General features: G+C 35.7%; 1 protein-coding gene across 4 annotated transcripts in view; it reads left to right on the forward strand.

Annotated features, from left to right (window-relative positions):
- The window catches only part of THRB (thyroid hormone receptor beta), a 249,541-nt gene that overhangs the window by 14,632 nt on the left and 209,137 nt on the right, over positions 1-25,772 (forward strand). For 2 of the 4 annotated variants that reach the window (XM_081345363.1, XM_081345367.1), the window contains exon 1: positions 24,085-24,515. The exons of the other annotated variants lie outside the window; for them this stretch is intronic. The gene's annotated coding sequence lies outside the window, so the exon portion shown is untranslated. Of the gene's footprint in view, positions 1-24,084; positions 24,516-25,772 lie in introns of those variants that run through there. 4 annotated transcript variants of the gene reach the window in all.

Consider the following 25,772-nt stretch of genomic DNA (forward strand, 5'->3'; position numbering starts at 1 on the left):
TAAAAGTGAAAACATTTAAAAAGAAGGGTTGGAGAAAGGATGGCAGTTGTCTAGTTTTGTATTCAGCATCTTGGGCAAATCAGTGCCTCTTTAAGGGCTTCTGACATCTCCCTTCTCTCCAGGAGACATTGATTATATTCTGGATCCAGCTCCTTGTTCTCTTCTTGAGTGTTTTGATTAGCCAAATATGTCAGACATCTGATTTACAAGTGGTGGAGCTCAGATTTTGCATAGGACACTGTCAATTGCCTTAGAATCCTAGAGATGAGATATCATATATTATCCGAAAAATTTGAATTCTTAATACTTTTGTCTATTTTGCTTCCAACGCAAAGTGACTAATTTTATTTATAAAATGGTTAGCTAGGCAATCACAATTTACTTTGACTGGCTCTTCTGAGATATCATTCTCCAAAAGGATCTGGGACATTGAGCAGTGGAATTGGCTGATACTTTACTGACACAGTAAGGGTGTAAAGCAATTTTTCTTTGCTACCTGGTTCTTACTTGTGTCCTATTTGCTTCTTTATGTCAGTGTCATTCTAGATGTGTTTTGCCTTCTTCATTTTCTGGAACCCTCATTAAACCAGGGAGTTGCATGAGATTAGGGAGTAGAAAAAGCTTTGTGGGTGATTCTGTTCAGTGCCCTGAATGCTTCCATGTTCTAGAGATTAGCAAGCTTTCAAATCACCTCCAGATTGTTGAGAAAATACCCAGTGCTTTCAGGAAGCTTGCTGGATCTCTCAGATGTCTAGGGCAACCCATCTTAATGGTTCCTCATCCTCTTTGAAGAAGTTAGTCATTTAACCATAATATATAAAACTTTATATGCAGTACAAATGTCCAATCATTATGGTAATAAAACACTAGAAGGGACATAAATTCTTCAGGCCACCATACCATTGATGGAGATTAAGTATCTATCAATCATTGTTCATACCAAGCTTTTTCAGATCTAAAGAATTACAGCAGCTGAATCATAAGAGTTGAATCCTAAGAGTTACAGTTCTTGTTCTGTTAATTTCTAAACTATTGCTATAACTTTCATAAAAATATGAACCTCTACAGAAAGCAATTAGCTTTTCAGAAGCAAATATGCAAATGACTTTTTATGCAAAATAAAGCCACTGTAACATGTGACCACATTATAAAAAGTTAAGGTTGATGTTAACCCAATAAGATAGACCAAACTAGAAAACTAATGCCTTATAAGTCAGCATTATTTGTATTTTAGGAACTATACTAATAGAATATTGCAGGTCTGAATGTGCTGTTCCCACTCCATTTTATCATCTTGTAAAGCAGGGAGAGACTTGTCTGAGACATTTTCTTGGACAGACTCAAGCCCCGCTTATCTGATTATTGCTCTGGAAATGAGGGTTCTTCCTATCCTTCAAGGCAATTTTCTATGTTGTCTACAGTTGCCTTTTAAGAACTTTTTTTTTTTCAAAAAAAAGTTGAACCCATGAATTTTATGCATTTATGTTCCACATATAAAATTCAACTAATACTCATTAGCTGGGCACTCTAATTTCATATTCCTTTCCTCTTCATAAATTTTGAATAATTTTAGCATTATTAACAATCATGTATAAATACTTATTGTAGGCTTTTTGTATTGGAACAAATACAAAATCCTGTAGTACTTAAGGGGATTCTAAAACCTAAATCTAGATTTGAAAAGATACATAATTGAAGATTTCTGTTGTATACTTTTTAAACATAGGGTACTTATATTTCAATCCCTTAAAAAACAGCAACAAAATCTATCCATTATCTAATCCTTTTAATTTATTTTAGATATATACTGCACATTGCAAACATAATTTCCTTATTATTTTCAAATATGAATGTGCACATTTGAGAGATTATAGAGGGATTGTGGTTGGTAAAGTATCAAGAGGATTAATAAACTGTCTTGGCAGTACTGGATATCTGAATTAAGAGATTCTTTTAGGAATCAGGAGCAATAACCATTCCTAAAGAGTATAATCAATGAAATATGTTTATTTTTATTAGTTTATTTAAACTATAATTTATCTATTTTATCTATTACTTAATTTAAAGCTTTAATATTATCTATTCAATTTATACATACCTGTCTCCTAACAGCTCTTGGCAATTTAAAATATAGAGAAAAGCATATATTGCTCAAACATAAGCCCATTATTTTGCTAGAAGCTTCTTCAAAGCAGCAGGCTACACCTCAACCATTTATGGAGTACAGCATCTTCTGGATGGCCTACAATAAAGTCCTCATAAGTGTGAGGGTTTCTTCTTTTTTATATATATCTTAATTCTCACTTTGTTGTGACTATAAGGTTGTCCCTAGGTCAACTGCCATCTGTAGGACATATTTATCTGAAAGTTTGTGTCTTTGCAAATATGCTCATAAAGGTGCTATCCTTGTGCTTTGGGTCATCTTCACAACTTTGTATCATTTTTTTCCTATATTAGGAGAAGTTGAGCTATAAATGGATGTTGGAAGACAATAAACAACTTTTAATCTGTTTGTATGAGGTGAAAAATCTGGACTCCGCTATATCTGCTTGACCCAATCATCCACCATGCCAAACCTTAGATATTGATATACTTAGATATGCCAATACTACCAGATAGGAGCAGGATTGTTAGTAGCATATTTTGTGAATGACAGCTTTGTGCCAGCTGCAAAAAAGCCCAGGAAGAAAAGATTCAAAATGTTCAGAGACTCTACCTCAATCAATTTGCTAATAAATGAAGGCTGCAAATTCCCTCAGTTTCCAGGATTCTATATTTTGTTCCTAATTCTAGAACAAAATACCTTTTTGAAATGTGTACTTTTTGCTTTCTTCAACATACAAGTGTAAGAGATTTAATACCTTATAATGTTAATCATTATCATCAGGATAAAACTGAAATTAGGGCACTATTCCATATGCCTCCTTAGTAACTAAGATAGGAAAACCATATTTTCCACTTTCCAACTGGTGGAGGTGTTAAATATGCTGAATCTAAGACTATCCAGGTCCAGGAGAACAAATTTCCAATAGGCTAACTCTGTCATTTCTTGATTTAAGAAAGAATATGAGCATTGTGGCTTAAATTTAAATCTGGAAATTTAATATCATTGTTCTAAATTTTCAATTGTATTTTTATAGCTGAAAAACTAGGAGAAATTTTTAATTCATCTAAATTAAAAAAGATATATACAGAATATGTACAATGAAATAGTTCAGATAATATCAGTACCAAAACTTTTAATTGAAAAATATTATTTTTCTCCAATATTCATTTAGGTGAAGCCCATATATGTAAATATACATCTGAAGTTTAATCATCTGAAATATATTATACATGTAGGTATTTTCAGACTAAATATCTGAAGTTACTTGTCAGCACTTTTGAAAGTGCCAAAAAAAACATTTGTATTTGATTTTGACAACTTAATAGTGCCCATAAATATCAGTTCATTGTATATACAGTAATTAATGCTACATCCAAAGAACTCCAAAAACATAAATTAATCTTATTAATTTCTGTGTGGAATACTCAGACCCATCAAGAAATTAAGGACTAAGTGAAATCCTTACTTGAGTGTATTGCAGTTTTGCTTAACTACATGCTAATGTGTGCCAAGTGCAAATTGATCAGTAAAAAGAAGGTAGTATACACTCTTCCAATATAATGTTTTACTTCTAATAGTATCTGCAAATTGTAACCTATTTTTAAAACTTTAGAAAAAAATAACATAAATTTGTTCCTGCTTTTTTGATAGTGTGACCTTTTTCCAGTGCACAGAAAGCACATATATACCTCTGTGCCTTTTGTACACATTTGTTGGAGGAGAATTGCAGAACTGGTCTCAAAGAAGCTTAGTAATCTCCAAACATGGGTATTGGATTTAGGGTGAGTTCCTAAGAATTTTTCTGTTCAATTTTTTTGTTGGGGACCATCTTTATTACAGCTTCCTAATGTGTATCTAAATAGCTGACTCCTATAAAGTATAATTTTGTCATCATTGTAATTATTTCAAATAGGGAGAACTTCTCAGTTTGTTTGTTAGTCCCTGATTTCCAATTCATTACTAATTGTGCAACCAATGTAATAAAATAGATCACTAACACTTTGCGATTGGAAGGGTAATTTGCAGGACACATTGTTTTTCATACCAATATGCTTTTATGTGAGGTATTAATATATGACTATGAATAAAAATAGTCCTTTTTTGTTTGAAAGTACAGACTGTCCAAGATTTGTTTTGAATTTTCACAGTAAGACATCAGGAAATTTGGAAAGAGAACTGAACTTCCATAGTCAGACATTTTTGTCTCAACCACAGCATAAATTTTCTTTTTGTATGATTGCATTATGCTTTTAGTTAATGAAATTGTTGTTTATCTATGGTAAAATGCTGTTGGCTGTTTGCCCAAGATAAGTTGAGAAAGCTATTACTTGAAATAGGCTTACGCAATGTGTAGCCCACAGGTAATACATGACATGGCAACCATTTATGGCATTCTTCCATATTTTTATATGCTTGGTCTTATTTACCTGAGCCAGCAAAACCAGAGTTTATCTCAAAATCATCAGATTGCAGTGTATAGATACTGCATGCTGCATATGATCAAGGTTGCATACATATATCCTAATTTTAGGGACTCTAGAAAAAGTGTGTTACTTTTTGCAGACACATGAATGGGAGCTCAAGATTGCAAAACAAAATATTTCAGTAGTAATGAATAATTTTCCATAACTGTTTAATTCATACAAAACTAATCAGTGCTGCTGAATAATGGTTGCGATCACAAATATTTTTCAGTGTTTCCTAAGGATGTCATAAAAACTTAGTAAAATTGCATATTGTTTTCTTTAAATAAAGAAATGTCCATTTTTAGTGAACTCTGATACTCCCTGAATTGCCTATTTCTTTTGCAGATAAGCTAAAATTTCTACAAAGGCTAGCACTACTACTACACTACTACTAAGTATTTATTTGCAACCAGAACCTTTAGTAAAATACATATAAAATTACAGCAATCACATCAGTTCAATATATTTCCTCTATTATTAACAATATTTATCAGGGAGTGTTTTCGTATCTTCCTTGCAGTCATTGCAAATAATGCAACTTGTTTTATTACATGTTAATCTTCATCCTACGGCAAAAATAGCTTTTTATTCTTCTGAATTAGATTGATTTAGTTGGATCAGCAGGGATGTAATAAATCTAGTTCTGGCTTCCTGGTAAGTAATGGATCAAAGCATCTACCTGTACGTTATTATTACAGATGCATAAATGGAGAGCAGATGGTATTCCTTTGTGTCTTTCATCCCATAAACTGTTGGCATTGTATGGAAGTAAAGTTCTGTAAAGGCTTGTCTCAAGCAATGGGGTGTGAACAATTCTAAATAATGTAACATTCCTTGTGCTTCTTTAAAAAATCAAACTACTTAACTAACTTAAACTTACATATCTGTTCTCAAGCTTGTCTAAAATCTTTTAAAAATAATGTATGATAATTTATGTCACACAGTAGTTCATGATCTATAAAGAGTTGAGAGAGTAGTTTTAGATACAGATCCAGCCATCTGTTCTCATTAGGTTGTTTGTTAAAGCATTGTTTTGCCAAATATTATCAGGCTTAAATGCTATTTTCCTATAACATAAAATTATTGTTTTCTTTACCCATATATTTAATGATAGTGTGCCCACTTATAATTTCAATATTGCTGGAACTTTTAATTCTTCTACTTTACTGAAACTGGGTATATGGTATATGGTAGTCATGCCGGCCACATGACCACGGAGATGCGCTGGCTCTTTGGCTTTGAAACGGAGATGAGCACCGGCCCCTAGAGTTGGAAACGACTAGCACGCATGTGCGGGGGAACCTTTACCTTTACCTTTATACTAACTGTGATATTGTTTTCCCCTGGAAGAGCTTCAGTGCTGCAATACTAACTGTCCTCCTTCTTGAGTAAAAGATGGAAGAAATGGTCATCATTGATCTCATGTTTGTTGTTCTTATTGATGCGATATGTTTTCCATGGTAACACTTCACTAAGCAGGATACCCAAATATGTAAATGACCTTACTTGTTCTATCCTTACCATCCAGGGCCCATTTATGTCGTGGCAAAAATTATTTCTTTGGTTTTGGAATAGTTATCCTTAAATATTCTTTCCTATAGTAAATGTCAAATTCAGTTAAGATTCTTCTTATTCCAGTTAATGTCAGTATGAGTAATTACTTTTTTCTGTGCTTCTTTTTTCTCATAAAACTTTATTAAGTTTCAACAAAACATGAAATATAAGGAAACAAAAAAGAATTTAAAAAGGATCAGAAAAAGAGCAAAATTAGTAAAAAGTAAAAAAAAATCTTTCCAATTTCTTTTGGAACAAATACAACATAAAATACATTAACTTTGTACTCTAAAATTGACAATAATACACAATATTTCTATAATCATAAACAGTGAAATCCCACAATTAAAGTTTTTTTTCTTACTGTTTCAAGCAGAGTCGAAAAGGGTTTTCTCAGTAGAAACAAAGCTAGAAAAAGACTTCTTTAATTAATCTTTCTTTAACAGTTAGTATTATTACTTCAGCCAGTTCTAATAACTATACCATTTATTATTCCATTGTAGGAATTTATAAATATTTCCATCTCTGTGCACACAGAAATCTCACTGCTGTCATTATATATAGAAATAAAGTCCCATGTTGTCTTCAAACTATTTATCCATAAAGCCTAAAAGGAAATGTTTGGTTTCAATTTTACATTTATTATTAGAATTCTGTGAATTAAAGTACATAACTTTCTTACACATCCAGCAAAGAGATTATTGATTGCATTTTTAACATATGTTTGATTGCATTTCTAACATATATTTGACAGTTCTTATACATCTTTGATTGCATTTCATATTGGTTGCATTTCTAACATATCTTTCACATGTTCTTATACATCTTGTATTAGATTCCAGAGGTTATAAAAATTCAATTTTTAATTATAATTATAATTCAATTTAAGGTTCAGTCTTTTACTACACATATTCTCCCATTGATCAAGCATTATATTGTATCCAAAATGTTGTCTGTTCCATCATCCAGTTTTGTTTTTTTTATTAAAGAGTTTTACAATATTTTACAATATATCCCCAAATCCCTCCCACCCCAACCCCCCCACTCCCCCCCCCCACTTCCCAGAGCTAAATACAGGATTATAGTTACAACAATCATATTCTAAATAAAAATTTACACAATATACAATCAACCAAATTCGTACTGCGCTTTAACTCTCTCTTAGCATAACTACTAACAATAACAATATCCCACTAAATTCTACTCATAAGCTAAATGGAACTTTTTGGTCCCATATTTGTTTTCAATATAATTTATCCATCTCCTCCAAACTGAAATATATCTCTCCTGTGAGTGATCCTTTAAATAAGCAGAAATCTTGGACATTTCTGCAAGATTAGAAACTTTAAACACCCATTCTTCTACCGTCGGCAGATTGTCCTTCTTCCAATATTGTCCCACCAGTAACCGTGCTGCCGTTATCATATTCAACATCAGATTAGTCTCTTTGACATCACAATTTACAACAATACCCAGTAAGAACAATTGCGGGGAAAACTTTATCTTCCTCTTAAAAATCTTTTGAATGTTCCACCAAATTTTAATCCAGAAGGCTTTTATGTTTCTACAAGTCCACCACATGTGGAAATAGGTAGCTTCTAAGCTACCACACCTCCAACACTTAGACTGCAGATTAGGATACATGTTGGACAACTTCTTGGGATCCAGATGCCATCTATAAAACATTTTGTAAAAATTTTCTCTTAAATTTTGAGCCTGGGTAAATTTAACATTTCTAACCCAAATTATCTCCCAGGTGTCCAACGAGATTGGTTCCTGAATATTTTGTGCCCACTTTACCATGCAATCTTTAACCAATTCCGTTTCCGAATCCAATTCAATTAAAGCATTATATATCCTCTTTATATGTGCACATTTTGAATCTCTAATTTGCTTTACTAAATTTTGATCTGTAATTGTGATACCAACCTTTTGATCTGACTTCCACCTAGCTTTCAATTGGGTATATTGAAACCAAGAGTAATTTATGTTTTCTTGTCTTAACTCCTCTGCTGATTTAAGTTGCCAATCATTCCCTTGCAATTTGAGTAGTTCCTTATAAGAAACCATATCCATACTCACTCCCATAGATACACCCTCTATCGCGTGTCCAGGAATTCCCCAAATCGGTATTTTATAATTTAACTTATTATAGTACTTTTTCCAGACACGCAGTAAAGCACTTCTAAGAATATGGGATTTAAAAGCCCTGTCTACCTTCTTATCATAAAGCAAGTATGCATGCCATCCATATACCAAATCCCATCCCTCAAGATGAAGTATTCTCTTGTTAGTTAAATTAAGCCAATCACTAACCCAGGTCAAAGCAGCCGCATCATAGTACAATTTCAAATTCGGCGCCTTGAGTCCCCCTCTTTCCCTGGCATCCTGTAAAATCTTGAATTTAACTCTTGGTTTTTTCCCCGCCCAGATAAATTTGTTAATACCCTTCTGCCATTGATCAAGGTTGGCATCCTTTTTCAGTATAGGTATCATCTGAAACAGAAAGAGGAACTTTGGTAGAACATTCATTTTAACAACTGCAATTCTTCCCAGTAGTGATAATTGTAATTTTTTCCAATTATTTAAGTCCCTTTGTACCTTCAACCATAGTGTTTCATAATTATTCTTATACAATTTTACATTTGAGGCTGCAATATGCACTCCTAGATATTTAACCTTCTTCACTATTTCAAAACCTGTTAAGTTAGATAACATATCCCTTTCACTCGTAGATAAATTCTTGGATAATATCTTAGTTTTATTACTGTTCACCTTAAACCCAGAAACCTTACCATACTGAGTTATAATTTCCATCAAGTCTACAACCGACTGTAGCGGTTGGGATACTGTCACAACCAAGTCATCAGCAAAAGCTCTCAGTCTATAATCATTCTGTTTTATTTTAATTCCCTTTATCAAAGAGGACTCTTGAATTTTAATTAGTAAAATCTCTAATGTTAAAACAAACAATAATGGTGATAGGGGGCAGCCCTGCCTTGTACCTTTTTCAATTCTAAAAGTCTCTGTTAGTCCCCCATTAACTATAATTTGTGCAGTTTGTTGTTGATATATAGCTTTAATAGCATGTAGAAAACCTTCTCCAAAATTCATCTCCTCAACAACTCTTAATAAAAACTGCCAGTTCAATTGGTCAAAGGCTTTCTCTGCATCCAAAAATATCAGTGCTGCGGAGACTTGGTTGTTCTTATCCAAATATTCAAGCAAGTTAACAATTTGTCTTACATTATTTTTCATATACCTCCCAGATATAAATCCCGATTGGTCACTATGAATCATTTGTTTCAAAACTTGCATTAATCTATTAGCCAATACTTTAGCAAAGATCTTATAATCTGTATTTAAGAGCGATATAGGTCTATAATTTTTAGGTTGGGTAAGATCTTGATCCTCCTTTGATCAACGATACAAAAGCTGTCCTCCATGATGGAGGAACTGCGCCTCCAGTCTGAATTTCATTAAACAAAATCTTTAAGGGTTCAATCATTTCAGGCAGCAACTTTTTATAATAAATTGCTGTTAATCCATCTGTTCCTGGAGGTTTGCCCAATTTCAACTGTTTAATAGCTAAAGAAATTTCTTCTGGTGTAATTGGGCAATTCATCTCAAGTTGTTGTTCTTGTGAAAGTCTTGGGAAATGAGCTCCCTGTAGATACTTATCTATATCTAGAGCTTGTATATTCTCTTTAGAATATAATTTCGAGTAAAAATCTAGGAAATTCCTCTTAATCAAATTTTGTTGGTAGACTTCTTTTCCTTTATATTCTATTTTGTCTATAGTACGTAATTTCTGTTTCTTCCTTAGTTGATAAGCCAGCCATCTACCAGGCTTGTTGGCGTTACAGAAAGTATTGTGTTTGGCATAACGCAAATTAGTTGCTACTTGATCAGCCAATAGCATATTAAATTGTTCTTTCAATAAATGTATTGAGATCTTTAAATTATTATCCAATGGATTCAAAATAAACTTTTTCTCTTTAATTTTAATCTCTTCCTCAATATCTAAACGTTTTTGCACTTGCTTACGCCTATAAGCATTATTCATATAAATCAAAACCCCTCTCATATAGGCCTTACTAGCATCCCAAACCATTTCCATCGAAGTACTTTTATGCATATTCGTGACAAAAAATTCTTTCATATGTTCTCTACATTTCTTCAAGAACAAGTCATTTGTAAATAAGTTCTCATTCAGCCTCAAGGATCTCCTACTAGTGTCTTCAGTAAAGAGCTCCAGCCAAACAGGACTATGGTCAGACATTGTCCTAGGGAAAATCTTAACATTCTTAACCGAGGAGGAAAGGTCAGTAGTAATCAAAATGAAGTCAATCCTGGAAAAAGATTTGTGTCTATCCGAAAAAAAAGTAAAATCCCTGTCTCTCATATTCCTTTCCCGCCATACATCTCTTAATTCCAGATCTTCCTTCAAATCAAAAAAGGCTTTAGGCAATTTTGAGTTACAAAGGGTTTTAGAAGACCCCTTCTTGTCTTCAGATGGCACCAAGACCCCATTCCAATCCCCCATCATAATAACAGATTTGTAATCCAGTTCAATTAGCCTTTGGTGTAAGAATTTAATTTTTTTTTGCTGTTGTTGATTTGGAGCATATAATCCAATAAGAAGAACTTTCTTTCCTTGTAATATTAATTCAATACTAACATATCTCCCTTGCTTATCTGATTCAATCAACCTTGCCGAAAAGTCTTTTCTTAAGTAAATAACCACTCCAGCCTTCTTGTCCGGAGCAGAAGATGCAAAATATGTTCCCAATCGGGAATTAGTCAAATATTTTTGATCTCTTAATGCAATATGTGTCTCTTGTAAACAAACAACGTCATTTTTATGTTGTTTCAAATAAAAAAATACTTTCTTTCTTTTCTGTGGTGAATTTAGCCTGTTAACATTCCATGTCAGGAACTTCACCATCTCTGGTGACCATAAGCCTTTGGAACATGGCCTGAAGATCAGCTGTTGCTCTCTTAGGACGTGCTCCTCCCACGGGCTCTAAAACAGTCGCATCTTGCGTAGCTGAACCAGTTGCAGACTTCTGTTTTTGTTCCTTTTCCATACGCTTATGTGCAGCTCTTGTCATCCTCTGTTTTTTTGGGTCTTCCTTTAATATCAGATTCTGCTCTATGGCCTCCGGTTTCTGGATCTCCTCAGGGGGCAGTAACATTGCCTCTTCACTCAATTGTTTATCATCTTGTCTAGTTTCTGTTCTCTTAATTCAGGGAGATGGTGGTAAACCTGCTTTCAGGACCTTAGTGTAGAAATCTTTTGCTTTTAAGATTGTATCCAGTCTGTATCTAGTCCCTGCATAATTTACCACAATCCCAATAGGAATTTCCCATCTGAACTGGACTTGTCGCTTCTTAAGCTCATCAGACAAAAAGGCAAAGTCTTTCCTCTTTCCAAGAATTTTTGAAGGTATCTCCTTTAAGATCATAATATCTTGGCCTGCAATCTGGAATTTTTCCCGATAAAAGGCCTGGATAATAGAATTTCTAGTTGATCTCCTGGAAAAATAGATCACTACATCTCTAGGTAGACTTTTTTGCCTAGCAATCCAGGAGTTAACTCTAAATATCTTATCCATTTCCTTAAGTAATTCTTCAGGTTCCCATTTCAAAACAGGAGCCACTGCTTGTGCTATTTCCCATTCCAGATTTTCTTTAGGATTCTCTTTGAGGCCTCTAATACGCAAAGCAAACTCCATGCTCTTATACTCTAATATAGTGACCTCATCCCCTGTTCTGTCAATCTTGGCCTCTGCTCTATCAACCTTCTGCTCATCATCCAGTTTTTAACATATTCACTTTCCGTATTCATTTATACGTTTTAGTGATATGTTCATCATTATTACACTAATCCAGTTCAGTCATTTCTCTCATTTACGAAATCATAGTTCTTCTTGTCAAATTTAAATCTTCCTGTCTACTGCACATAAGTAAACCTTTTGTTTCTCATTCTTCACTTGTTTTTAATTTAGCCTTCAAGAAAGTTAGGATAAATCAGCATAGGTCGACCATGTTTGTGTAACTATCCTTTCTTTCTCTTCTTAAAAAACAACCATAAAAGAATTTGGAGACAATCTTGCTTAATTATACTTGTTCCAAATCTTCCAATATAACTCACCTAAGAAAATTATTTTTAAAATATATATTAACCTTAACTTTGTCATATCACAGATACGTGCGCCACTTGTCTTCTGTGCTTCTCAGTGATTTCTGTTTAAAGAAAGATTCAGTGCTTGCGTTTTCCTAGAGTTTCTTTATAGGACACTTTGACCTAATTTAAACATTTAAGAAGATTGCTGAAGCATGTACTAATAACCTGTTGCCAGTTTGCTATCAATTATTAATAAAACTCCTTTAGAAGATCAGTTATGTTCTGAAAAAAGGATTTTGACATCCCATTTTGACAAAAGTGTTGCAAGCACTTTTGCTATTTCTTAGTTTTGTGGAAGGCAGTAGGACCATTATTAACAGTAAATAAATCATTTGTTCGGGGAAAACATCATTGCTTTAAGTTCAGATGATCACTGGTCCCTTTAGTAAACTGAAAGACAAAAAGGACAAATACAAAAAATGGAAAGAGGGGCACATAACCAAGGCTGATTATCAGCAAACAGCCAGAACATGCAAAGATGAAGTCAGGAAAGCAAAGGCCCAGAATGAAAAAAGATCTGCAACAGAAATCAACAATAATAAAAAAAAGATTCTTCCAACATATTAACAACAAGAAAAAAGTTAAGGAAACTGTAGGTCCACTAAAGAGAGATGATGGCAAGAAAATAACAGGAAACAGGGAGGAAGCAGAGCTGCTTAACTCATACTTTGCATCAATCTTCACACAAAAAGAAATTATAGCCCAACAAACCCCAAAAACACTGCAAAATACAAACTAGAAACAAAAATTAAAATAAGCAAGAAAATGGTAAGAGAACACCTATCTGACCTTGATGAATATAAATCACCGGACCTGACAGATTAAATCCCATAGTTATGAAGAAGCTGGCTGATGTTATCTCAGAACCATTGCACCACCTCTTTCATAAATCCTGGAGCACTGGGGAAGTACCTGAGGGTTGGAAAAGGGCTGATGTGATTCCCATCTTCAAGAAAGGGGAAAAAACAGACCCAGGAAACTACAGACCAATCAGTTTAACATCAATACCTGGGAAGATCCTAGAAAAGATAATCAAAAAACAGATCTGCAAACAACTAGAAGCAAACAAAGTTATAACTAGTAGCCAGCATGGGGGTTGTTAAAAACAGATCGTGCCAAACCAATCTTATTTCATTCTTTGATAAAGTGACCAAACTAGTAGATCAGAGAAATGGTGTGGACATAGTATACTTAGATTTCAGTAATGCATTTGATAAAGTAGACAACAACCTACTCCTTGGTAAGCTAGAAATAGACAACATCACCACCAGATGGAGCTGTACCTGGCTGGCAAACCGTACTCAATGAGTAGTCCTCAATGGCACTACATCCACATGCATAGAAGTAAGCAGTGGGATACCACCAGTGGTGGAATTCAAATACCTGAACAACTGGTTCTCTTATTCGATGCAGGCCTGGGAGGCCTCCGAAGCCTAGAACAGACTTCTGGAAGTGGTATCCATGCACTTCCGGCAGGTTGTTCTAGGCCTGGGAGGCCCCCAAGGCCTAGACTGGACTTCTGGAAGCCAGCCAGTTCTCCGAATGCAGCAGAATTTAGCTACCGGTTCTACTGAACCGATGCAAACCGGCTGAATCCCATCACTTGGTACCACAGGGTTCTGTCTTAGGCCCAGTACTCTTCAATATCTTCATCAATGACTTAGATGAGGGAATTGAAGGGGAACTCATCAAATTGGCAGATGAAACCAAATTGGCAGGAGTAGCCAACACCCCAGAAGACAAACTCAGGATCCAAAAAAATCTAGATAAACTAGAATAATGAGAACAAAATGAATTTCAATGTGGAAAAAAGCAAAGTTTTACGTTTAGGCAGGAAAAATCAAAGGAACAATTACAGATTGGGTGAGACCTGGCTTAAAAACAGCAACTGTGAGAGGGACCTTGGAGTCCTAGTGGACGATCACTTCACTATGAGCCAACATTGTGCAGCAGCTGCCAAAAAAGCTAATAGAATCCTGGGTTGTATAAATAGTGGCATAGAATCAAGATCACGTGAAGTATTAGTACCACTTTATAAAACCCTAAAAAGACCAGACCTGGAATACTGCAGCCAATTTTGGTTACCATATCACAAAAAAGATGTTGACAGTTTGGAAAAAATTCAGAGAAGAGCAACTAAGATGATTAAACATCTGGAGACTGGAACACACGAGGAACGGCTTCAGGACTTGGGTTTGGCTAGTCTGAAGAAGGGAAGAAATAGGGGAAACATGATGGCAGTGTTCCAGTATTTGAGGGGCTGCCATCAAGAAGAGGGTGTCACATTATTCATCGAGGCACCAGAGGGCAGAACAAGAAGCAATGGTTGGAGGCTGATCGGGGAGGGAGGCAACCTGGAATTGAGGAAAGATTTCCTGACAGTGGATGCTCCATCACTGGAGATTTTTGGGAAGAGGCTAGACAATCACTTGTCTGAGATGGTGTAGGTCCTCCTGCTTGGGCAGGGGCTGGACTGGAAGACGTCCAGGGTCCCTTCCAGCTCTATTCTATTCTAGTAGTTGCCTAGTTACAACCTCTTCCCATTTGTTCTGATAGTGAGCAGGTAACACAATTTTTCAGTATTCTTGCCCTTCACATGACCAAGTATAGCATAATTATTTTCCAAAAATGGAAGGAGGTCATGATGAAGTAAGATGAATGCAAAGGCTAAATTTAAAATACATGTAATTTAAATTAAGTTGATTCCATCCAGATAAAATATTTGTTTATCATATGTTTCACCATGTTTGCTTTCTGTCATGATAAACATAATAATTTGCTGGCAAAACCTGGAAAAACTCCTAGAACTACATCTAGGGATTTGAAATTACAGGTTTTTTTCATGTTGGGATCAAGAAAACGATCAAAATTATACTAATGTATGCTCTTATTACACTAATTTTATCAGACACAGTAATACTCTGAATGTTATGCAATCATTGCACAAGCATGAAATTATATAAAACTTTATATAAATAATTAAATGGAAATAGTATTTGCTCCGGAGAAACCACTCCCAAAGTTTAAATACAAGTGTGGCTTCTAGAATAATGATGAAAGACAGAAGATGGGAAAGCTGAATGGAAGTGGAGAGTGAGAATGTTTTTAAATAGTTATCAGTGAGGCTGAGTTAAACCACATACTTTTCAGTGGAAATTAGATTGTTGGCTGTAATTTTTCTGAGTTTGCATTCTATGCATACATAATGAAGGAAGCAGAAAGAATTTTCCCCTCCTCTCTCCTCTTTTCCACTATTAAAGCCAATGATGTCATTGATGACAAATGTTATGCTGTGTTTGTAACACAGATTTTTTAAAATACATTTTAATTTTAAAAATATAAATGTATGCTCTGATCTGCACTCTGAAGTAACCAGTAGTAACCAGACTGATTATGCGTAGTGCATTCCTCAGTATTACATTTGTACACCCTTCTAGAGGGTGTAATTTTCTGCATTAATAACAGGACTGATTATGGCAATGCATACATCCATCTAGAATCTGTGTATATCACAGAACAGATAAGTCAAATATTTTGAAATCCTTCTCCATTTTTCTCATACATTTTTATATACATTCCTTATTTCTTCTCTAGGAGGAATTATCTGAATTGATGGTAAAGAGAGTGAACAGAAGAAAACAATATTTTACATTCTTTTTGAGTAGTAGTCATAGTAATAAAAACTATTAGCAAATATCAGTTGTGATAATAGTTAAGGATTCTAGTTGTTATTATGGCCAAGGATAAGAATCGTAATAGAAAAATAACATTGTATGGATAACATGTTGCACTATGTATTGAGAAATTAAAAGAGATTGTTTCAAACTTGTATACAGTACATTCTAAAAAATTCATTCTGTTAAACACTTCATAGCAAGCATGGATTTATAATTATATATACTGTATTGAGTTTACAGATATGATATATGATATCATATAACAACAACAACAACAATAATAATAATAATAATAATGTTGGAAGGGACCTTGGAGGTCATCTATTCTAACTCCCTGCTCAGGCAGGAAATACTATACAATTTCAGACAAATGGCTGTCTAGTCTCTTCTTAAAAACTTCCAGTGTTGGAGCACTCACAGCTTCTGGAGGCAGGTTGTTCCAATGATGAATTGTTCTAACTGTCAGGAAGTTTCTCCTTAGTTCTAGGTTGCTTCTCACTTTGGTTAATCCGTTGCTTCTTGTCCTGCCTGGATAGCTTGACTCCCTCTTCTTACTGGCAGCCCCTCAGATATTGGAACACTGCTATCATGTCTCCCCTGGGCCTTCTCTTCATTAAACTACACATACCCAATTCCAGCAATCATTCCTTATATGTTTTAGCCTCCAGTCCCCCAATCATCTTTGTTGCTCTTCTCTGTACTCTTTCTAGAGTCTCAACATCTTTTTTACGTCGTGGTGACCAAAACTGGATGCAGTATTCCAAGTGTGACCTTACCAAGGCATTGTATTAACACTTCACCTGTTCTTGATTCTACCCCTCTGTTAATGCAGCCTAGCATTGTGTTGGCTTTTTTGGCAGCTGCAGCACACTGCTGGCTCATATTTAAGTGATCGTCCACTAAGACTCCAAGATCGATCTCACAGTTGCTACTATTGAGCAAGGTACCACCTATACTATACTTGTGCATTTGGTTTTTCTTGCCTAAATGTAAAACCTTACTTTTTTCACTACTGAATTTCATTTTGTTAGACAGGGCCCAATGTTCAAGTCTGTCAAGATCCTTCTGTATCTTAAGCCTATCTTTTGGAGTGTTGGCTATTCCTGCCAGCTTAGTGTTATCTGCAAATTTGATAAGTTCCCCATCTGCCAGTTCCTTCAGAACCTTGGGGTGTAATCCATCTGTTCCTAGTGATATGAACTCAACTAGGGTGGATAGGGGCTCACCTACCATTTTCTTGCCTATCTTGTGTTTCTAATCTGTTTTTTACGGTACTGTTTTTGATAGGTTGGATTGTTTTTTCCCTTTGTGTAAATATGGATGCAAAAAATGAGTTGAGTAGTTCTGATTTCTCCCTGTTGCTTGTCACTTTCTTGCCACTTTCTCCCACTAATGGACCAATCATTTCATTAACTTTTTTCTTGTTTTTTACATGTTGAAAGAAGCTTTTTTTGTTATTTTTGACTTTTGTTGCAAGCTTTAATTCATTTTGAGCCTTAGCTTTCCTCACTTCATCTTTGCAGGCTCGGGCTGTTTGCTGATATTCTGACTTAGTTATGTGCCCCTCTTTCCACTTTTTATACTTGTCCTTTTTATCTTTCAATTTATCAGAGAGTTCTTTGTGCAGCCATGCTGGTTTCTTCTGAGAGCTGTTAATTTTCTTCATTGGTATTGTGCTTGACTGGGCTTTTATAATCTCTCTTTTCAAAATTTCCCAAGTTTCTTGAGTTGTTTTCTCCTTGAGGATTCTCATCCATGGAATCCTTCCCAAGCTTTCTGTAAGTTTGTTGAAAGTAGCTCTCTTAAAGTCCAAGACTGTAGTTTGACTGTGTTCTATTGCTTGTGCTTGCATAATGCTGAATTCCAATATTACATGATCACTCCCACCCCCAAGGTTCCTGTGGTTTCAACACCTTCAACATCATTTCATCTCTGTTAGTGAGAATTAAGTCCAATATAGCTGATCCCCTAGTTCCCTTCTCTACTTTTTGGGAGACAAAGTTGTCTGCTAGGTTTGTCAGGAATCTGTTTGATCTTCCACTTGGTGCAGAGTTTGTCTCCCAGTTGATGTCACAGAAATTAAAGTCCCCCATTACTATTGTGATGTGTTTCCTACAGTACATGATATGATACGATATGATAGCTTAGGAATGAGTAGAAGCTTATGGGTTTTTTAACTCAGCATGGCATTCACTCATTCACTTTTAATGCAAGTTTACCTCAGGCAAATTCTTAGAACTAAGGTAGACTGGATGGAAGAACAACACTTTGATATAGTATCTTGTTCTGCAGAAGAAAATGCTGGAAGTCTATAATCTTACTTTGCTAGGCTGTGGATTGATTAAAAATACTGCACGTTTACAACATTCTTCTGATTCATCGGAGTGCAAGTACATGGGGCAAATCATGCTTCATCTATTTCTGGAGTTGAATTATAATATTTAATATTGCTGATAATGATATAAATGTACCAAGATTTCACTTTTGTGAACAATGCAGAAGAGTAAGCGGACATGAAATAAATTATTTCTGTATGTCTACTTTTTCATAATTGCAAAACAATGTCTACTCATCGTATTATTATGTTATGTGCCGTAATCACTTTTCAATCTTTTCTACAAATAGAAGGTGTTAAATAGTAACTCAATTAGATTAATTTACTAGTTGTTTTTTTTGAAGTACAGGTGATTTTTTTCATTTTTGGATTTACATACATACACATTCACCCTGTATTTATTAAATGGTTTTGAAAAGCTTATCCACATACTCTATGAGAATTTTTCTATTCCTAAGTTTATACTGATTTCATGTAGGTGACTCATTCTTGGCAGAAGAATTCAATTTATATTTTAATTTAATCTTCAGTATTAAATGATGTGAAATTGCAAGTACAATTTAACATTGGTTTAGTTCATATTTTAGATTACTCATTGTTTTTGTACCTAGCAACCATTTGAAGCTTTCTTTCATTTAGCTAACAAGAATATATAAGATCTCAGTTTGACTATATGAAGATTCTGTATCTAAGAAAGCAATTAAGTAGTTACGATAAGATTGTTAAGTCCTGTTCAAGTGTTGGTTATGGGCTTGTCTCCTTGATATTACAGTACCTATTTCAGAAGTCAAAATAATTGGAATGTGATTTACAAATAATCTATTCAAGTTATATACTGGCTATGCAAAGTGGCTTTAGATTTTGGGCCCTGCTGGTTCCAAAACTATGCCATCTTTGGCACTGGATGGGATAAGATAGTCCCAGATGAACCTGGTGCACAGTCTTAAGGTCTTCCTGAACTCATGACTCCTGCTCAAAGAATAGTTGGCAGTTATGGCTAGAAAGGTGTTTGCACAGTTATTCTTGGTTTGGGGGACTATGTTCTAATTACTCATCCCTAGTGTCTTCTGACTGGATACGCTAATGTGCTTAATCTAGTGCAAAATGCAGTGGCACAGATAGTTATTTTTATTTTTTTTATTTTAATTCCATTTATTTAGTTGTGATGGGGGTTTCCCGATACTCCCATGTAACACCTCTACTCCGCGAGCTGCATTGGCTCCCGGTTGCCCTCCGGGTGAGATTCAAGGTGCTGGTGATGACCTATAAAGCCCTAAATGGCTTGGGTCCGGGATATCTGAGGGAACACCTGCTGCCGGCATCAAGCTCCCTTCGTCCAGTGCGCTCCCACAGGGAGGGTCTTCTCAGGGTGCCACCGGTAAGAGATTGCCGGCGGACGACACCCAGGGATACGGCCTTCTAAGTGGGTGCGCCTGCCCTTTGGAACCAGCTGCCAGTGGAGCTTAGGACTGCCCCCGACCTCCATTCATTCCGCCGGGACCTGAAGACCTGGCTCTTCGAACTCTCTGGCCCAGGCTGAGAATTTTAATTTTAGTTTTAATTTTAATTTTAACTGGGGTTTTACTTATGCAGGGACGAATATAATTTTTTTAATCTGTTTTTAACTTTTGTATTTTTGTTTTTAATCACCCTGTAAACCGCCCTGAGTCCTTCGGGAAAGGGCAGTATATAAATTTAAATAAATAAATAAATAAATAAATAAATAAATAAATAAATAAATAAATAAATAAATAAATAAATAAATAAATAAATAAATAAATATCCCGCCCTTCTCCGAAGACTCAGGGTGGCTTACAAGCTTAGCAGTTATGTGTGCTTCTAAAACAGCAGCAGTTACTCGAGCTACATTGGTTCTCAGTCTGCCTTGCAATTAAAAGTGCTTGTTTTGACTTTTCAAACTCTTCATGGCATGGGGCTGGGTTATTTGAGGAACTGACAATTGCTGATTCTACTTTTTACCTTGTTTCTTGGGCAACTACACTTGATTGCCCTAGGATTCTGCCCTGATGCCCATCTTATAAAACACTCTTTCCCCTGCCCTTGATATGAGGTCAGCTCTATCTTCTTATATTCTGCATATCTCTCAAGATCTGACTTTCTCATCAAGTCTAGGGATCTCAGGGAACTGGTGAGATCTTGCGGTGGCTCTGTTGTCAATCAAATCTCTGATATACCTTTTTGTTTAAAAAATATAGTGTTTTAATCATTTTATTACTGTATGTTGCCCAGGGACACTAGGGTCAGTTCTTCTGAGATCAGCAGGTATATAAATAGTATGCGCGTGGCCATACAAACATAAACATAAACCCTAACCCAAATAATAATTCAATTTTTAATGATAGCTATCTCAGATACTTTATTTTTAATTATAGTCAAGCTGCTAATAGATAATTTAAAAGGCCATTGGAAACAAAGGGAACCTGATAATGTCATATGAGATGTCAAAAGCCATTGGTTTATTGACATCTCTTACATCCTCTTGTATCAATCATGCTTCACCTTTCCTCCGTGCTAAAATTCCCATGACATTGGCTTGACATTCTGTGGCTGCTAAATGAATGCTGGTTTTGCTGAGTTTGATAGGTTTGTAGTCTATGGAATAAGGTTCATTCCTCTTCTCCAAACTAATATTTGATGTAATTTATGATTCCTCTCACCCACCAATATATCTCCAAATGCATCTCAGACTTTAGAGGTTAGTTGTAAAGATTCTGGACCTCCTGGCTCAGTTTCCAGTTTCTTTAATAGTCCTGAAACTGTTGTTCCATTTAGTTAATAATAATAATAATAATTTTATTTGTATAGCGCCCTTCTCCCGAAGGACTCAGGGCGGTGAACAGGGCAAACATATAAAAATACAAAGATACAAAAGTTAAAAAAGAATTAAACACAATGCCCAAGCTAAAACAATAAATAAATATATTAAAAACAACAATAAAATCCCAACCCATCCCCCATCAGGCCAGGCCAGCTTGTTCGAACAAATAAGTCTTCAGATCGCGTCAGAAGGAGCGAAGGTCGGGCGCCATCCGGAGCTCAACCGGCAACCGATTCCATAAATCCGGGGCGCCCACAGAGAAGGACCTACCCCTGGTTACTTAAGTTACTTAAGTCTTCAGGTCTTTTGCTTGAACATTAATGGCTTCTTTCTCTAAAATATTTTTCTTATTTTTGGATTATTTTATGGACCCTCAAATAGCTTATTTCTCTTCCAGTTCAGAAGTAAATCTATAAAACCTGGAAAGAATGGCTTTGTTTTAAAATTATTTGAACATAGATGGTGACATATCTAGATTGGTATTTTAGGAAATACCAAAGTAATGAATAAATACAATTATAAAAGTAATTGATGGCTTTAAATTTATTAGTTTTAATCTTTCCTTTGGGAAGATTTAGACTGAATGACTCACTACTAAAATATTCCATCAATTTCACTAATGAGGTATAGTGGTTAAAATGCTCAACCAGGAGTAGTTAGATCCAAGCTGAAATCGTCATTCTGCCACAAAAATTCATTAAATGACTCTCAATCCAACCTGCCTCACAGGATTGTTGTGAGGATAAAATTAAAGAAGGGGAAATTATATATGTTGTCATATATAATAACTAGGGCTAAGTGGATCTGATGTAGATTCACCCTTTGTTATAAATTGAAAGATATTGTATATTTTTAAATATTTGCATAATAATATACTTTTGTTTACTGAAGTACTTGTCCAATGTTATAATATCTTCCTAGCTACTTATCCATGTATAATTTAAAAAATCAGTCTTTAGTTAAAAGCATATACATTTATTGTTACAAAAAGAAACAAAGGCTGTACATATTTTAAAAATGATTCAGAAGAAGTGCTTCCAAGTTTACATAAATACACCACTTTTCTGCTATTTATCAAAGCTGTCTTACTTTTTTAGGCTACAAACACAAATAAATAAAATATGGGGATGTTGTTTCTTTTAAAAAAAATCATTCAATTAAATGATATTGTTATAACAGCAACTTTTTTGGAATCTCATCCAAAAGCCTCAAAAATGTTGGGCTGCTTTATGAATAGAAACACTGCATTTGTTCTCTTGTGAAGACTGAAGCTTTTCTTCCAAATCATTTTTTAAGCTTGAACAACTTTATGGAAAGCTACATAAACCTATCATTTTTTTTCAATGTGAACACAATGAATAGGAATAAAAGTTCTCATTAAAGGTTAATTCATTTAGTTTCCTACCAAGTTGAACGATTGCTTGTTATTAAAAAATTTAAAACTAAATTTCATTTCTGGAAATCATCTGGCTTGCTTGGATAATAGATAGAAGTATATGGGTCATACTTATAAAGGAAGAGGAAAGAAATCAAATTTCAGATCTGAGAAGAAAAATATGCATACAATTTTTAGAGTTAATTAGGATGACCATCCTCTTGAATAAGGGTAGGATTGTAGCCTTTCTGTAAATTTGATAAGGATTTACATATAATAAACAGTTTATTAAATATTGTTTATTAAAGATAATTGTGTAAGAATAAGCAAGGCTGTAGCTTTTCTCACACCTTTATATTTACTATTCATCCCCAGTGTATGAATCAGTTTTTATTGCTAATATTTTCAGCTGACGTGATATACCAGTGGTGGTGAACCTATGGCACACATGCCACAGGCGGCACTCACAGACCTCTCTGTGGGCATTGTAACTTCTTTCGTATCAAAACAAAAACTACACATGCATTTTGTCATTTGTGTTTAATGCTACCGTTCTTACCAAAAAAAGGCATCAATAATATCATAAATAACAATGTGGGGCTACTTTTCATCTCTGTCTATCTCTGAATAGGAAGAGGAAGACATATAAATTTAATAAATCCACCTGAATTTCTGAAATCAAAACTGTACAATTACTTGATACTTCAGCCAGTAATTTGTTTTAAGTCTGTACCTAAAATAATTATATTTTAAGACTGAAAAGCATAAATATCTGAAAAGAATGAAAATAAAAGTGGTTTAAAAGTGGTTTTCAATCTGAAATGTTTTACAACAAATGAATAGCTAAGTATCAGTTTAATGCGTCCGTATAACGCAACACTGCAGTATCTATAATGGTTAATTTGTGGTTCCTCTTTAAACAAGAAATATGAAAGATTTTGGCAAAGTTATAGTACAGTAGATACCTGTGAAAGGTACACAAGAGTATGCTCCCATTGTTGCTAGTGATGATTTTGTGGTTAGATAATTTCTAGATTATAACAGTTGAAGTTGGAATTTAAACTCTTCGCCTCTTGACCATAATTTCTTAGGGAGTGGAAGGTTCCCTCTTTACTTAGCCAAATAAATACATAGTTAAACGTCCCACGTTTCTTGGGAGAATTATGGAAATCCTGAACGAGCAGCCTCACGAGTGAAACCTGCCTTGGCGGAGTTTGGCAACAGTTGAACTGACACCTGGACGCCAGGAATTGCTTAGGTCAGGAAGGTAGCCTCTTCTTCAGTCGATTCCTTCCGCTTGGAGAGGCTATTTCCAAATCTGCCTTTACTCTCCGACAAAAATGATGCTGGGGCTTGCCAAAACAGTCCCAAGGAAGTGAAAGGCTGGGGAGGAGAACCGGGCACTTCCCGGCGAGGCGTGTTACAGCGTTGAGCGTCAACTTTAGTTCCTGTCTGCTAAGCTTGAGTGCTAGAAAGGAAAGATGAAACGTACAGACACCGAAGAACGCGTTGATTAGCAAAACAGAAGGGGCTGCCGTTTGTATCCTGGAGGGCTAGATCCACGTTTGGCTTGCTCCATCGTTCTTTGCGGGCTGGGCTAGGCTGGGCTGGGCTGGGCTGAACTGAACTCTACTCGCCTTTCTCCCCCTTGCGTACTCGCATCTCCAGCTTTTCAGCACTGGTTGGGCGGGTGTTGCGTCTTCTTGCCTCTGCGCCTCCGGATCCCGGTGGGGCGCGAGGGGAAACCAGGTCACCAACGCCGAGACAGAAAAACCGGCTTGGGAAGTGGGACTGATTTAGGTGCTGCTGCTGGCCATCGGGCTGGGAGGTCGAAAGGGAAACGGGGGATTCTCTCCTGCACCCCACTTCACCCGTATTGGCACCTTTTAGAATAACAAGCACCGGTAAGGGAAGAAAACAGGCCGGAACGGCAGCAACGACAACCCTTGATCCCGGCTGCGGAGTTGTTTTCGGTGAGTGGGTTTTCAATTGTGTCAGATTTATCTCCTTGGACTCTAGACAGGAGTTCCCAGCTGGACTTAACCGAAACGGGAGCAGATGTGATAGCAGATGTTTGGAAACGGGTTATTTTTAGAAACTGATTGGCTGGGGTCGTCTGAAACGCACATTTGGAGGGGCTACTTTAGCTGAGGGGGAGGGGAGGGAAATGGTACAGGACCTCAGCAATCGTATTTCCAAGGATCTGTGTTGTTCGTCAGAAAGAAATTGTTTTCATTTCTATGTATTTCAGTCGCGATCAATCAGCCGAGGATGGAAGAGATAAACTGCAGATTTCTTTTCCTCGCGCTCCTGTACGTAAGCGTGTGTGTCTGTGTTTGACCTTTTTTTTCCTTCCGAGAAGTGAATCGGAGTTTTTCCACCTTAGCTCTTGACAGAGTATGTCATCGCAGGATTTTCACTTTATAAAAAAAATACATTTTTTTTTTAAAAAAAAACAATCGCTGTCCCGCCCAATGTGTGCTTAGTTGTCTAAAGTATGTTGCTTTTTTGTTTGTTTTTAATGTCTGTGGCATAGTTAGTGCAGCCACGAAGGACGGAAAGAGTGGAAGTTTCCATGATGAGTAAGTTATGTGACAAGGGATCTTGTAGGAAGATGTTCTTGCAGCAACTCGCGAGAAACGGGTTGCGCTACAGATGGGGGGAGAGAGAGACTCCGGGTGTCTGACATGTTTGTGTGGGCGTCTGTTGCAGATGCTTCAGAAAAAGATGGTGGAATGTGGGGGTTTTTTTGTTGCTTCTCTTCTTGATTTTGTTTTAAAGTTTTCTGACTTGTGTGTCAGCTAAAATCTTAAATAATGTATTTTTAAAAACTGAGGTCAGGGTGCCTTGTTCTTCAACAAACTCAAATCGCCTGTAGGAAGACTTTACAGGATCAGGTTTCAATAGCTACAATTTTTAAAAAAAGCAGTTGTTGATGCTGAGATCTTCTACAACTAATATATTTATTATATGATTTTATACTCCATTTTCAGATCCTCCTCCACCACCACAATTTACAACTGTATCTAAAGTAGCAGCCTTTTAAATAATCAGCAGTATTACACATATTTCTCAGTGTTCTGGGAAATGTCAGGAGCAGCCTTGATGGTTATCCAGAGGCATTATTGTATAGCTGATAAAACAGCTTTTGGCGACCTTCAGATGTGCTGGGTTTAGTTGCATTGTGGCCTATGGGGAAATCTAACAATTGCAAGTCTAATAATTTGAAA

The sequence above is a fragment of the Vipera berus genome, assembly GCF_964194415.1.
Source record: "Vipera berus genome assembly, chromosome: Z".
NCBI lineage: Eukaryota > Metazoa > Chordata > Lepidosauria > Squamata > Viperidae > Vipera > Vipera berus.